Source organism: Pseudophryne corroboree, chromosome 1 (genome assembly GCF_028390025.1).
Source record: "Pseudophryne corroboree isolate aPseCor3 chromosome 1, aPseCor3.hap2, whole genome shotgun sequence".
Classification (NCBI taxonomy): Eukaryota; Metazoa; Chordata; class Amphibia; order Anura; family Myobatrachidae; genus Pseudophryne; species Pseudophryne corroboree.
The window spans coordinates 857,228,385-857,234,733 of record NC_086444.1 but is presented as its reverse complement, the minus strand read 5'-3'; the positions used below and the strand labels follow the sequence as shown (position 1 = coordinate 857,234,733).

The 6,349-nt window shown below is 41.3% G+C and overlaps 1 pseudogene; it reads left to right on the top strand.

Moving 5' to 3' along the window:
* Nucleotides 1–1,901: 1,901 nt before the first annotated feature.
* LOC134946542 (5S ribosomal RNA) lies at nt 1,902–2,021 on the top strand (annotated as a pseudogene).
* The last annotated feature ends 4,328 nt before the right edge of the window (nt 2,022–6,349 follow it).

The following is a 6,349-nucleotide window of genomic DNA, read 5'->3' as shown; positions in this document are numbered from 1 at the left end:
CTCCTCCAACCTACTAACCATCCTACCCCTCAGCACCGCAGCCCCTTCCTCATTCATCTGCAATCCGTCACGAGAAAAAAGATGGCGCCTGACTGAGAAGTCCGCCCAGTGTTCCAAGAACACAAACCCCTCTTTCCTACATCAGTCTCTGAGCCACACATTTACCTTCCTTATCTCCCTCTGTCTCCCTGGGCTAGTGCGTGGCACTGGTAATATTTCGGAGAAAATTACCTTAGATGTCCTTTTTTTTAGTTTCTGGCCTAAGTCCCTATAATCTTTCTTAAAGACATCCCACCTACCACTAACTTTGTCGTTGGTGCCAACGTGCACCAAGACCGCCGAGTCTTTCCCAGCCCCTCCCAACACTGTATCTACCCGGTCCGCGATGTGCCATACCCGAGCACCCAGGAGACAACAGACCGTACGGCGATCACGGTCCCGGTAGCAGATTGCCCTATCTGCCTTCCTAATGATAAAGTCCCCTACCACCACCATCTGCCTGGGCGCCTCTCTAGCTTTCATCCCATCTGAGCCAGAGGGACCACTCCTCTGGTTGCTACAGTGAGCAGTCTTCTCCAGCTCCGTCATTTTGTCACTATCATCCACTGAATCTTCGTCCAATCGGGCAAATTTGTTTGGATTTGACAGATCCGAGATGTCGTGCCTCCCCCTCTTTTTCTCCCTTCTAACAGTGACCCAACTGCCTACCTGATTTTCCTCATCTACCAGTGACCCCTGCTGCAACTCCTCCACCATTCTATCTAAACTTTGCTCGAGATTGTAAATATCCCTCAGTCGCGTAACGGTCTGCTCTAGATCAGTTACCTGGGCTTCCAGGGCAACCGTTCGCTCACATCTCGTGCATATGTATTCGCCCTGGGTCGGCTGCTCCAGGTGCGCATACATCTTGCACGGCACGCACTGAGTGAGACTCTCAATCACGGCCCCTCCCATTGTTTGAGAACTCAACTCCCTATTACCTTTCGAAAGTACAATAAAGAGAATAAAAACCAACTAACCAATACAATCAATACACAATAAGTAAGTAATCAATACTTATCTGAGTGGGACCTCTCCTGCGGCACCGATACTCCACCTAGCAGTTGCAGTTGTTCCAGCTCACTGCACCTCCTTTTCACTCGGCTTCCGGCTCCTTCTGCTGATTCCAACTCACATAAACTTACAAATCCAAGCTACACTCACATACACTTACAAATCCAAGCTACACTTTCAAATACAAGCTCCCTTACAATGATATATAAGGTATAGGTATTGGGAGTGAACTGGTATATTCTTAAGTACGGCAGATTATTGTACAAAGAATCTTCAAGCTGTATATTAGTTCTAACTTTGCAGCAAACTGCTACTTAATTATTTTTATGTGTATTGTCTTCTGCTGTGGATATCAAAGAATATTCTTAGCTGTTTTTTTTGCTCTCTCTCTCTCACTTTAGCCTCTCTGACATGTTGTAAAAAAATATTTTTTTGCAAATATATGATCAGGATTTAGAGGCTCACATACAGTGAGAATTTGTTTTGGTGTGTGTGACATAAATTATTTGAGGCTACATATACCATATTTTTGATTACACAATAATTATGACAGCAACAGGATTGCTATAATTGTCGCCTTATCATATATCACCACTTTATCCCGGCTATGCAAGTGGATGCCCTTGCATAGAATTTTTATATATGTTAACTGTCCTCATCATAATTTTTTCGAATTGCACAGTGGACGGCCCTGTATATAATTATTGCACATGATTAATATTGCTACAATTTCATTTCTATGGGCATAAGATAATTCTAGATACTGAACATACGACTGATTCAGATCACCTTTGATATACAATTTTGGCGATACGGGTATTGGGATTGACTGAACGGGCAGATTAAATAATTGCGGACATACCCCGCTGGAGATGCCCGATCTCGTCTGATCTTGGAAGCCAAGCAGTGGAGGGCCGGGTCAGTACTCGGATGGGAGACCACCCTGGAACACCCTGGTACTGCAAAAAATTCTTCTGCCCGATCTAGAGTGATCCCCAATAATACCAATTGGCATTCGGTTCTGTATGACTTATGATTTAATTCTCTACGACTAAATAATCCTGAATAGGATTGCTGTAGAATAAATGATGGTCATATATTACACAAAGGTGTTACTGTGATCTCAGTAAAACCACTAGCTCAAAGATTTGGATTTCCGGTTCTCATTGTGGTATTGAAAACCACATGAATTATATACAACACAGTGTTATATTTTCGCGTAGCTATACTATTTACGTACAATTCACTCTTATAATCATCTTTTAATAATGAATAAATAAAGTTATGTTTTATCAGAATTGATTAATACACACCCAATCCTCTGAATTGAGTGCTCCCACACAAGAGTCTACTTTCCAACTCTCTTTTGTTGGGTTTTCTCAAATGATATATAATAATAACAAGCCATGATCTATAATAATTATGTTGATTTTAGATAATCTATCTCTTAGGCAATCCAACAATGAGATAGGCTTATGTTTAAATTTCACAAATATCATTGCTCTTCCTTGCTAAAATTAAATTAATTTGGGGAATTCATTGGAATAAAATTGTGCAGGTTATAATTTCAGCTGTATAATCATGTTAATGCAACTTTGTATGAATTTATGTTGCTGTTAATGAAAACATTGCTCCCATACTTATATTTAGCTTCTTGTAATATAAATGGGATTTGACAGTAAATCAGTAGATCTATTCCTATCTTTAGTATAAACATTAAGCTCTTCTACTTGTTTAAAACATGTCTGAATGAAAATGATTTTACACTTTAACCATTTACACCCAGCCTGTAATGTATGCTTCAAGGGATATTGTATTCCTTCACATTAAATGTAAAATACTTTAATTATCCACAGAGCTACATTAAATAATTCTGCTCCTATACTCGTCCGATTATGCCTGATTTCAGCCCAATTCGGGCATTCAGCCCGATATATTGGGTGAAATCTGGCATTTTCGGGGTGCTTTTCCCCCGATCCCATGCGCGTTCCCGTGAGCATCGGATCGGATCCCCCTAGATCCGACATATCATGAGTGCTGCACTCGTGATATGTTGGATCCCGTAGTAAATAGATAGGATAGTAAAAGAAACATTGTATGCAAAAAAACAAGGTTGCCGGGAGGTTGGACGAAATCTTATACGACATGATGGACCGTCATGTCGTATAAGTGTATGGGGCCCTTATGACTATAACAATACACAAGTAATAACAGTAACAATAAATATAACTGCTATAAAGAATTCTAAGTGAAGACCAGGAATAAAATGTATCAAACCTTCTAAATAGCGGAGAAGTTGCCCATACCATCCACTCAGCTTCTGGGTAGCATTTATCAAGTGCATTCTATAAACTGATAGGTAGAAGCGTATTGTTGCTATGGGATATGTCTACCCTTGTCCACTTCTCCGCTCTTTAAAAGGTTGGATACATTTCCCTCTTCATCTACAGAGTGGACATGAAATCTCCTAATTACACACGGGAGATATACCTGCATGGAGGAGGTATACCAAGGTAAAAAGTAACATACAGGGAATTACTGGACTGAATAACAAATGAAAATATGACTATTTTAATAAATGATCTTCAGTAACACGTAATTATCCTGGTGCCAATGACTGATCCACTGAACCATTAATGCAGTGGTTCCCAAACTTTTTTGAATACGGCGACCTAGAATATTATTATTTTTTTCACGCCACTGCTAGACCCAAAGTTTCTTATTGATAAATTTAGAAAATAATATTAAAATAAATAAATATATTTATATGTAAATATATTTATACATACAGTACTAGCTGAATACCCGTGCTTCGCTACGGAATTTCAAGTATAATCACAAAGAGATGAAAAGCACTGGTATTTAAGCACATTTAATCTGTAGTCTCTGTGTCTTATTTTCTGGACAATGGGATATACTTAAAGTTATCTGATTAGTTTATCACAGAAGATCAGCAATTAGACTTACAATAGGACATCTCTGCCCGCTGCTGCCAATCTTTGTCAGGCCGCACCTCCGGGCGGGTCTTAACTGAATTGATTCTGTCAAAAGGCTGGCACTAAGGAAAATAAGCCACCTCCTTCTGTGTTAGCCTCTGCTGCTCAACTACAGTATATCTCTCCTGGCTTGCAGCCATGGGGTTACACATGTTGTAGCACAGAGTTGCTGAGGAGCAGATGGTCCTGAATCATTAAAATTGTACTGGCCCAGGGGGCAGATGCACCCTCCCCCAGGTCCAGCCCACCCTTGACCTTGAGAGAGAGAGAGAGAGAGAGAGAGAGAGAGAGAGAGAGAGAGAAAGCAACTCGCTCCAAAACAGATTGGTGTGAGCCATTGTACACATAGGGACCCTTGTCTTTGAGTATAAAGAGATGCAGACTACACATGACTCACTCCAAGGTCTAGAACTATTGTGCCAGTGTGCCATAATTACTACTGTATAAGTGAAGTGAGATGCAACAGTGTGTGAAAAAAACTTGTGTATGTTGTTCAGGTTCAGGCATTTGTTGTAAAATAATAATGTTCATTAGGTGCCAGTGTGCCACCATTACTATAAGCACATTGAGTCACAACAGTGTGTAAAAAAACTAAACATGGATATGGATCAGTCGGTAGATGAGCAGGAGCAGCTATCAATACATCTAATTCTTGACCAAGAAAATGCAATTGTAGCAAGGTGGTCATTCCGAGTTGTTCGCTCGCTAGCTGCTTTTAGCATCATTGCAAACGCTAGGCCACCGCCCTCTGGGAGTGTATCTTAGCTTAGCAGAATTGCGAACGAAAGTTTAGCAGAACTGCTACTAAAAATTTTCATGCAGTTTCTGAGTATCTCCAGACCTACTCCTAGATTGCGATCACCTCAGTCCGTTTAGTTCCTGGTTTGACGTCACAAACATGCCCTGCGTTCGGCCAGCCACTCCCCTGTTTCTCCAGCCACTCCTGCGTTTTTCCCTGGCACGCCTGCAAACAACTCGGAATGATCACCTAAGTGTCCACTTAATCACATAAATGTCGACAAGCGGCAGTGGCCAAATTATAAGATTACATGACTGTGACAGCCCACTGGGTGGGTGTATTGCCTTCAGCAGCAACAGCAGCACCAGTATGTAACACAAAGCGCCAGCTCATTCACAGGCAGGCTACGCTCTGTACCACCGGCTTCTATAAGAGGCAACCTGTGCAAAATGGCATTATTGGAAATGACAAATGTCCTCAAGATTTTCATTTCTGATAAAGCAACTAATATTGTGAGAGCATTACAGCTGGGTGAATCTGAACATGTCCCTTGTTTGCACCAGTGGCGGATCTAGACTTAACTTTTAGGGGTGGCGGTTTAAGAATTATGACTCCTCCCCCTAATCATAGCCCCTCCCACTTAGTAATGCCCTTCCCGTTCGCTTCTAAAATTTCCTATTGTTGCCATTACTAATAAAATGTTGCCAGTTAGTGGAGAGAACCCTGCACACTGGTGATACAGACTGGCGAATCACCATTCCTTCCATCAGAGGTGGTAGAGGCTAAGACAGTAGGGCAATTTAAACATGCATGGGATAGACATAAGGATATTCTTACAAAGAAATAAGGATCAGATAAGGTTAGAAAGGGCAGACTAGATGGGCCAAGTGGTTCTTATCTGCCAACAAATTCTGTTTCTACAGCACACAGAATGAGCCGAAATTCACATTATAGCACACTGTATGAGCTGAAATTCACAATGTAGCACACAGTATGATCTGAAATTCACATTATAGCACAGTGAATGAGCCGAAATTCACATTGTAGCACACTGAATGAGCTGAAATTCACATTATAGCACACTGTATGAGCCGACATTCACATCATAGCATGCAGAATGAGCCAAAATTCACATCATAGCACGCAGAATGAGCCAAAATTCACATCATAGCACGCAGAATGATCCGAAATGCACATCATAGCACGCAGAATGATCCGAAATTCACATCATAGCACACTGAATGATCCGAAATTCACATTATAGCACACTGAATGATCCGAAATGCACATCATAGCACGCAGAATGATCCGAAATTCACATCATAGCACACTGAATGATCCGAAATTCACATCATAGCACGCTGAATGATCCGAAATGCACATCATAGCACGCAGAATGATCCTAAATGCACATCATAGCACGCAGAATGATCCGAAATGCACATCATAGCATGCAGAATGATCCTAAATGCACATCATAGCACGCAGAATGATCCGAAATGCACATCATAGCACGCAGAATTATCCGAAATGCACATCATAGCACGCAGAATGATCCGAA